At 39.9% G+C, this 10629-nt stretch overlaps 1 long non-coding RNA gene across 1 annotated transcript; it reads left to right on the forward strand.

Moving 5' to 3' along the window:
* Window positions 1-5590: 5590 nt before the first annotated feature.
* On the forward strand, window positions 5591-6170 carry LOC134224087 (uncharacterized). Its single transcript, XR_009982841.1, has 3 exons — window positions 5591-5840; window positions 5906-5986; window positions 6050-6170. It is a non-coding gene; the product is annotated as an uncharacterized LOC134224087 (long non-coding RNA).
* Window positions 6171-10629: the final 4459 nt, after the last annotated feature.

The following is a 10629-nucleotide window of genomic DNA, read 5'->3' on the forward strand; positions in this document are numbered from 1 at the left end:
CGCTGACTCAGCAAATTATTTCAAAATGAGTATTGTTCATTTTGAAATAATTTGCTGAGTCAGCGCTAGCATGATCAAAAAAATCCATTGCTATCTATCCAAGAGTAATCAATAGGTATACGGCTATTTAAAACCTTATGAGCATTAAAGTAACACTATATGGTCGATTTGGCCAAATATACGTCTAGATCAGTACTGGAATTTCTCATTTTCAATGAGAGATGTCACGCGATGTTTACATATCTGGTCCTTTCAATATCTGAATGATTCAGCTACTCAGCAGTATGGAGCTGGCAAGTAGAGAAAATTTTGAAACGCCTATTAACGCCTTCTATGTAGAGTTGGCATGGCAAATGCTGGTTAATGCTTATCATTGATACGACGCGTACCTGAAGGAATAAAATTGGAAGGTTCAGCGTCCATCGGCTTACGGACGGAAATGGCCTACGACTAATTGATTTAAATAACCTTTGATTGAACAGATAAAATATACTGAAGACTTTCAATCTTCGACCGTATTGTGCAAGCAATGAAGAATATAGAAAAAGTAAGTAAGCAAAAATCATCGGATATAATATTATTTAATGATTATTGTCGCTATCGCAAGACCTAAATCCAGAAACGACAAACCTCTTGCTTTCGAAGACCTTAATAAATAATAACAAATCATTTCACAACCGAAGATAGTTCAAGGTAATGCCATGCAATTGGATATCCGATTGCACTACCATCATTCTACTGAGCTTTCATTTGCCATTGGAAACACATTTTCAAATAATATGTAAAAAATGCGTCCTAAAAGACAGAACATTCCCATCAATCTTCAATTCAAGTGTTTCCTCTTCGCTTAAAATGCGAAAAAATATTCCTATGACAGTTATTGCTAACATCCATCAAATGATCGTCATCTTTTGCATGATTTTGTTGAAGAGAATTACCATTGAATACCATTAACTAATGCTTGAATTTCTGCCGGCACAATTTTGCCAACACACAAATCTTGACGATTTCCATGATTTATTCTTACACCTCATGTCGTGGTGGAGGCTTGTAAAAACAAACCTCCAAAATTTCGTACCTACCCACGAACGTCCCCCGCACCGCACATCCTTATTACCATCAATCATGGCCCACCCACACAGCGGAGGACGTTTCTCTTATCTTTGAATACATGATACTCTGCGGAGTACCGCAGCCAGAACGCTCGAGGCGTTTTTCACCGACACCCTCCCGCATACACAGACGAGATTTAGCGTGTCGTCAAAAAGTCCTCCAAAATTATGACCGTGAACAACACTGAAGAAATATTGGAATGATACATCACCCTCGTTGCGCCTCGTAGTCGTCGTCGTTGTCGATTTGGTGTCAGCTACGACAATGACGAACCTTGATCCATTACAGGTCGGCGAGAAAAATTGTGATGGCGTCGTCTGACATCCGCAGACATCGGGAGATATCGTTATATTATCACATTTCTTTTTCAGAGCTCCGGAAGTACCTATTCATCCCTCATTCATAAGCAGCAAGCAGTATTTTTTTTTTTCATTTTTCCGCATAAAATGCACAGACCTCATCAAGCCAGGAATACCAGCATCGATGATAAAAACCAAATGAGGTCATTCACAAACGAATAAAAATAAAGAAATAATATCTTTTATTATTTACAGTCGCATTTTAAAACACGAATTCGAAGTTGTTACAATTTAATTTTTTGCCAAGATCAGCTTGAAAATGTTAAGATACGTTGTTGAAATTGGCAGCCCTGTTTTAAGCCAACATAAATCGCCATTACCGTAATAGCGCACCGGTTTCGATGTTTTTCCGGAACGTTGACTTTTTTTTCCTCACGCGCTGGCTCTAACGCTAACTGTATGAGCCTTCACCGTCAGCGCTCGTCAAGGGACAAAAAAAGACCAACAACAAATCGCTTCAGCTCAGCTCGCATCAGTGATGTGGCAGTAAATGATGACAACAACATTATCTTCCCATCAGAGCTGCGCCTCTCGCTTATCAACGTTTTTGGGAGTGATAAACCAGCAGTCAGCAGTGATGTGGATATTATCCGATGGTTGGTTACGATTGATTGTTATGAGGTTCCACGATTGTTGCTGTCGGGGCTGGGTGCTATCGATATAAGAATTCATGCTGTGAGTTGATAATTGGTCATCATCGATGGTATGAACAATTAACATACAAATTATAATTTTAGTTTTTAGTTCAATCAAAGTTAATTGCCTATATTCCGGGGATTAAACCACCCGACTTGGACATTAATTTACAATGTTGCGAAAACTCATATGTGAATATGTACATTATGTTGAAGATATTGATTTGAAAAATGTATTGGAGGTAACCAATCTCCCTTCGATGGGACTCGAACCCACAACCCTCAGTACTGAAGAAGAACTGCTATTATGGTGACCAAAGCCATTTATAAACAAAGCAATTTTAGGAAGATAAGTGCTAATTCATGTTCATATCTTGCTCCAGTATTTGGAGAAAAAGTCCTTATTATCTCTACATACATAAGGAAAGCCAAGAATTTTCAAGGGTTTTTAGATATAGTGAATCTTCCCAATAACATGAAAGATAAGGTGATCATCATTGAAGATCTGAATTCTCATATTGGAAAAAAGGATCTGAAAACTGAAGATAAGGAAGTGATAGGAAACAGTCTCCTTCATGAGTTTTGTAACCAAAATGGAACAGCTCTTAAAAACTTCTTACACGGTTTGCATCTGAAGAATTACTTGACATACAGCACACCGCCGTCGGTTGCCATAGCTTGGGCAAACGGTAGGTCGTCTTCCCAGTTGGACCATGTTTTAATGTCCAAAATGAAATTTCTAAAACTTCCAAATATCCGAGCGTACTTCAGTCCAAATTTGAAGAGCGACCACAAGATGATAGAATGTGTCTTAAGATAACAGAAGCGCACATCAACAGATAAAACCAGTATCACGGGAGGAACAAAAGCAAAGCGGATGAAGTTTGATTTGGAAAGGCTAAAAGGCGATGAAGAGGAACGACGAAAGTTTCAAGATAACATCAACAGAAACCTGCAGAAGCATGGACAGCACGATTGAAAAAAGATGGAGAAAAATACAAGATTCTGTAATATCAGCAGCTGGGACAGTTCTCAAGAACCCCGGATCACCACCGGGTAGACGCTTCAAAAAAGTACCTCCTTGCGCATCAAAAGCAATTGGCCGATAGATCTAGTCCGGTTTTGACAGAAGAAGTAAAGAGAGCACGAAAGGAAAAGAGGCAGACATATATAGATCATTTCGTTGACAAAGTGCAGATATTCTTATCCAAAACTGATAATGAAAATCCTTTGTCCCGAATGTCGAAACCTTTCAAGTTTATAAAATAATGCAAAAGACGGCGTACAGAAAACCATGGATATATTCCGATCCAAAGATAAAATGAGTGGCTCAACGAAGCGGCAACGATTGAAGCTGAAATATATCAATTTGACGAAGACGGCAAACAGCCTGGTCCAATACCGACCAAGGACGAAATTTCGAAGATTACCTTGGATTCCAAAAATAACCGTGCGCCTGGTTTGGACAACCTACACAATGAGTTCTTTAAATATGGATCAGAAGAACTATTGGACGAAATCACGAATTTTCTACAAGGGGCGATTCAAATATGACGTCCACTACTGGAAGGGTTTATTTTCGGCTTGCAGTCTTTATGATGAGCTGAATGATTTTTATGTTATCATCGACGACGTTTCGGTGTTTGGTTCACACCTTCTTCAGGGCCTATTTATTTAGAGGAAATGCATAGGTTACGTAATTTAAATTGAAGTCTAACTACAGACTCACTTGACTAAAATCTTCGTTGTCGGAAATCGTCGATCTGACGGTAATTGTCGGTAAATGATATATGCACTAGTGTAACACGTACTATAAATTAAATGGGTGGAACATTAACACAAATTAAAAAAAGATGCTAATTATGTATGTCTTACGGTTTAACATTAAGTATGTGAGAAAAACGTTGATTAAAAATTCCCTCAAAATGTTAAACCGGGTGGATTTTTGTATGGCACAGGTCACTATTGAGTGTGTTCACTACAGTTGGGTTAATTGCTAATGGGTTGACTATCATGGTGGTGGGTTCAGCTGGTCGAGTGGAGGCCTTGATGGTGGGTGGGGTGGGGCTGGTGGTTGCACAGACGGTGGGTTGATGCGGTGGTCAGTGGGGTTGAAAGATTGTTGGGTGGTGGCGGCTGTTGTGATTTTAGTACCCGATACACACAGAAGTAGATATGCGTATGCACGGCTTAGTCCGTCGGTATCAGTACGTCTATTGACAGTATCTAGAGTGGTTGTGATGTGACACATCTCTAAGATGGGCAGTGTGCGTCTCCTGAAAGTGCGGTCTATGATGGTAGGGTGCTTGATGTCGAAGCGGTGTTGGTGATCGATGCAGTGTTCGACTAATGTGGTCTTCTCCCGTAATTGTTGAACCTCTGCGTCACTATATTGGTATCCTATTTGAAGTTGATGTTCTAGGGTGTTGATGTGAGTCTGATGACCGAACATTCTCTCTCGTAGACGGTTTGTTGTCATTCCGACGTAGCAGCTTTGGCAATTTAGGCATCTGATTTTATACACAACATTACTTTTGTGCATGTCTGGAATAGGGTCTTTGGTGGTGTTGTACAGCTGCTTGACAGTGTTTCGGTTGCTGGTCGCAATATTGATTTGTGGATTGCTGCGGCGGATAATGCGTTTGATAGCTGGTGTCAGTCCTGGTATATGTGGGATGGATCTGTACGTAGTTGAAGGGTCACGGGGGGTAGAAGTCAAATTATAGTTGGGTTGGTGCAGCATTCTGTTTATCAATTTTTTGGGATAATCATTTCGAAGCAGATTCTCTATTATCAGTTTGTTTTGCTCATCTCTGTTGCTGGCCGTGCTGAGAGATCGTACCCGGTCAATGAAATTCAAAGCGACACCGAGTTTTTGATCCAAGGGATGCATCGAGTGGAAATTAATGGATCATGGATCAAAAACTCGGTGTCGCTTTGAATTTCATTGACCGGGTACGATCTCTCAGCACGGCCAGCAACAGAGATGAGCAAAACAAACTGATAATAGAGAATCTGCTTCGAAATGATTATCCCAAAAAATTGATAAACAGAATGCTGCACCAACCCAACAAAAGTAATGTTGTGTATAAAATCAGATGCCCAAATTGCCAAAGCTGCTACGTCGGAATGACAACAAACCGTCTACGAGAGAGAATGTTCGGTCACCAGACTCACATCAACACCCTAGAACATCAACTTCAAATAGGATACCAATATAGTGACGCAGAGGTTCAACAATTACGGGAGAAGACCGCATTAGTCGAACACTGCATCGATCACCAACACCGCTTCGACATCAAGCACCCTACCATCATAGACCGCACTTTCAGGAGACGCACACTGCCCATCTTAGAGATGTGTCACATCACAACCACTCCAGATACTGTCAATAGACGTACTGATACCGACGGACTAAGCCGTGCATACGCATATCTACTTCTGTGTGTATCGGGTACTAAAATCACAACAGCCGCCACCACCCAACAATCTTTCAACACCACTGACCACCGCATCAACCCACCGTCTCCGCAACCACCAGCCCCACCCCACCCACCATCAAGGCCTCCACTCGACCAGCTGAACCCACCACCATGATAGTCAACCCATTAGCAATTAACCCAACTGTAGTGAACACACTCAATAGTGACCTGTGCCATACAAAAATCCACCCGGTTTAACATTTTGAGGGAATTTTTAATCAACGTTTTTCTCACATACTTAATGTTAAACCGTAAGACATACATAATTAGCATCTTTTTTGAATTTGTGTTAATGTTCCACCCATTTAATTTATAGTACGTGTTACACTAGTGCATATATCATTTACCGACAATTACCGTCAGATCGACGATTTCCGACAACGAAGATTTTAGTCAAGTGAGTCTGTAGTTAGACTTCAATTTAAATTACGTAACCTATGCATTTCCTCTAAATAAATAGGCCCTGAAGAAGGTGTGAACCAAACACCGAAACGTCGGCGATGATAACATAAAAATCATTCAGCTCATCATAAAGACTGCAAGCCGAAAATAAACCCTTCCAGTTCATTGAAATTCAGTCGTTTACAAACATGACGTCCACTACTTTTTGGGATTTCTAGACCCCCTCCCCCCCCTCTGTCACGCTTTTTTGTATACCTAGTACATGCACTGTCACAAAATCTTAGACCCCCTCCACAGGTATTATTCGACAGACCATTTTAAAAGACATTTTAAAAGCAGGAATAATATTGATAACATAATAACTGAAGCCTGTCTACAAGAACAAACGTCAAATCAGTATTTTGGGTTATTCAGATGATTAACAATTCCTATGCCGTACAGCAGAGGAGGTAACAAATATGTAGTGGATAAGATTGGAATGAGGAGTTATTACAAAATGCCTTTAAGATTATTACCTTGTAACGATTTGTACTCATTTATTGATTGTTTTTAATCAGCGTGTAGGGCTAACTTGAGCTCCATGGTAACGCAAAAATGTTTTCGGTTTTTCGTTCGTGTCAGAACGAATCGACAACAGAGCTCAGTTTGCTGAGTAGAGTAGAGTGGGTCAAGAGTACGCACTTAGTTCTCAACCGATCATGTGGCCCTCATGAAACAAGCTTCTGCATATCAAATCAATGTCGATGATTCATATACTCTTCCTATTTGTTACCCAGCGGAAAAAATATTGAAATTATTGTGATTCGTTTTAGTAGAACCCTTTTTTCAAGAACCCTTTTTTAAAGAAAATCCACCAATCACGTAACGTAAAATTTGGCTATTTCATCACCCCTCCACCCCTATCTTACACTTTTTGTATGAATCCTCTAAAAATTATTTGGATCGTTATACATCTCGCAACCCCTTCCAGTTAAGCGTTGAGTAATTTATGGATGTTTCTTGAATGAAATTGTGTTTTCGTACTATATTTAGGTGTACAACAAGTCCTAATACAATTTCATTATTTTGCTTTAGTGCTTTGTTCGCTAAGTCCTATCTAACACCAAATTACTTCAACTTATCCTTAAAACTTGTGATAATTTTCGATTTCTGTCCCTTTTTTCTTAGTTGTGGATCTTTACACTTTGGAAGTAGTCTTATTTCGGCTGGAGATACGGGTTTTACATCAGAACTTGAAGATTCACATGCGCCACATGCCCCACCCGTTCCTGCGTACTTTTACCCCACAGTCCCAATATTTATTCAATAAATGGTTTTAACTTCTTGGAAATCCAACCGGATTGCTGTTATGCACCATAAAGTACTCTATACAATAGGTTATCGAAATGATATGATGTTCACCTGATTGAACGTATATATGGTAATGAAATACTAGTTGCGGAAACACAATTATTTTTAGCAAAATGACCAAAAAATTATCTAACTGCATATCTCGCTTAACTTTCCAAAAGGACCTAAGTAACATTTTTTTCATGATTTAATTTGAACATTGCAATCAAAAGCTTTCTTGTTTTTCTATTGATTGCGCTATTCAAATTAATTCATGAAAAAAATGTTACTTAGGTCCTTTTGAAAAGTTAAGCGAGATATCTCCCTTGTTGTTTATTCAAATCGTTCACAACTACACATGATATTAGTTGGCCAGAATACCTGTCAAACTGATGCAGTGCTGCTAGTTTATCTTTTTTTATTACTTCAAAAAATCGAAAACGTACTCTTACCCCACGCGCACTCTTGCCCCACTCTACTCTATTGTTGCGACGAACGGTCGAGCTTTGAAACCTCGTCCAGGTCACGACAATTACGCAGCCGGTAGAGTTGAAATCATTTTTTTTTTCAAGTTGGTTGAGCTCTCAAGCTAGATCTGTTGGAATCGGTGTCATCGGAAACAGGTAAATAAAAAAAATGTGTATTAAAAAGAGTTTTAAGAATATGGAAGACAAGATAAAAAATTCCGTGAGAATGCTAGCGCCCCGGTAGACTCTCCGGCAGTAGGGCAGAGGAGTAGGCCGGGTGACAAAAAATGAAAGACACAAAAAAAGGCAAAATGAGAAAAATGAATCTAAAAGGCAAGAGAATTTGTGAAAAGAAGAACCAAAAAAGTTTGGACTGAAATTGTATTCGATTCGGATTGGATTTAGATTGAATTTGGTTCAAAATAGTTGGACTGGGTTTGGAATAGATTTGGATTGGATTTGAATTAAATGTGGGTTGGATTTGGATTGTTTTTGGACTGGAATTTTGGATTAACATTGTTTCGAAATTGGATTTGATTTGTTTTTGGATTGAATTTAGATTGGATTTGAATCCGAATTGGATTGATTATTCCGTATTGGATTTGATTCGGTTGGTTTCGAGTTGGATTTAGATTGGAGTTGCATTAAATTTGAATTGGATGTGGATTGGATTTGGATTGGATATGGATTAGATTTGGATTGAAGTGGTTTTAGATTGGATTTGAATTAGATTAGGATTGAATTTGAATTAGTTTTGGATTTGGATTAAGAATGGTTCTGAATAAGATTTGGATTAGATTTGGATTGAATTGAGATTGAATTATGAGCGATTTGGAAAGGATCTGGATTGGATTTGGATTGAAGTCGGATTGAATTTGGACTGAATTTGTATTCGATTTGGATTGGATTTTGATTGAATTTGGTTTGGATTTGGGTTGAATTCGGATTTGCTTAGAATTGGATTTGGATTGCAGTGTCATTTATGTTAGACTGGGTTTGGAATAGATTTGGATTGGATTTGAATTGAATGTGGGTTGGATTTGGACTGGATTTGGATTGGATTTGGATTTATATCGGTTTTGGATTTGATTAAGATTGATTTTGGATTGGATTTAGATCGATTTTTCTATTGGATTTGGATTGGACTCGGGAGGTATTTAAAACTTTGATATTATATAGGGGAACTGTTCCGATCTACATCTCTCTGTACATATATCCATCTCATCTCTTAACAAAGAAATACGGCACCAAATTCGTCGTTTCTTTTTGTCAACATGCGTGCTCACTGCTGAAAAAATCACAAAAATAATAAACAAACCAAATTCCTTTCCATTGCTTTGTTTTTGATGGGATGGAAATAGGAGCTATGAGATGAAGTGGCGAACCGTTCCCCTATATCAGTGGCTCTCAGATGAACCGTTTGCTTCAAAGAAATACATTTTCTATCTCCACTTGTTGCGTCATGTTGCAGCGGACTGTAAGGCTGATACTGGGTACTCCTGGGTGGAGCGCAAAACCAAAGCTGTCTTCATGCAGCGTATCCGCTTGACGTGTGCTGTTTCTTCAATTGAACCAGCGGGATGCGAATTGCCTTAATGCAGCATGCGACGAACCAGTGACGAATGCCATCCAATTGCGAAAATTATTATCAACTCTCTTGGCCCTGATAAGGGCCGAAAATTAACTCCTTTCGGGGAACTGGTTGACCGAGGGGGTTTCTTTACTCGAAACCAAAACACACACACGCGATTTCTTCAAGAACATTGCAGTTCTTTCTCTTGATTTTCTTCAACTTGTTTCGGCTCGATACCAATGCCGGCCGGTCTCGGCTCAACACTGATGCCGGTCGGCCTCAGCTCTTCATTGATGCCGGCTAGTTTCGGCTCGACTCTGCTGCTGCTGCCGGTATCTCCTCGGCATTGCTGCGGTGTCGGGTCTGTAGAATGGGCTGCTTCTGGAACATTTTCTGCGGCTGTACTGGCATGCTTTGGCTAATGGTGTCCTCGGCGCTGCCGGGCCGAAAAGCGGATTATGCGGACGATGCTGTTTTGCGAAAAGTTACGAGTCCTGTCGAATCGATGCTGCTGTGGCTTTGCTTGTCCCGGTTAGAATGAAAGAAAAATATCCCGTTGGAAGTTCTGAACAGAATGAGAAGGAAAAATTGCGTCACCCTCTTTTATGGCTTATTTTGGTGCGCAGTTGCAGCTTATCTGCTAGCGTCTGCACCCATCAGAATCAAGCGAACAAATGACGCGAGGAACAAACGGCACCCATATTTATAGGTTTCAGTGCAGTCAATGTTTTGCTTCGAAAACAGTTTTAGGCCTATTGAAACAAGTTTTTCGGGTCATATCAAGTATAAATATGAAAGGCATACTTAAGATCTGTCGATTAAGGGGTTTTCCGAAGAGATCCGTTCTTTGGGACAAACGCTATTATCATTCAAAATCTTTCAACACAGCGTAATGCAGTCGATTTAGAAATATTGAAATGACACCTAGTATAGTGAAGAGAGACGTAAGTCCTACGTCAAAAAATATGGATCTCTGATCATCGCTGGCCGATCGGTTACCAGAAAACCCATTTTCACCCAAAATAAGGAACACACCGTGAGCATGACGCCTCGAAATTACCAAAACAAAAACTGCTGATCTCCGTTCGCCGCGGACGGATAGGTTTTTTCACTGGGGTACGTGGAATCTGGTCCTTGGCAAACTAATCGATTTATATTCACCGGAGACTGCTGGAGCGGAAGACACCCGAGCAGGAGCGACGACCTCGATATCAGAAATTGGTATGAACTAGCCTTGCATAAGAGGTAAAATACCAAAAAATAATACCA

The sequence above is a fragment of the Armigeres subalbatus genome, chromosome 3 (genome assembly GCF_024139115.2).
Source record: "Armigeres subalbatus isolate Guangzhou_Male chromosome 3, GZ_Asu_2, whole genome shotgun sequence".
NCBI lineage: Eukaryota > Metazoa > Arthropoda > Insecta > Diptera > Culicidae > Armigeres > Armigeres subalbatus.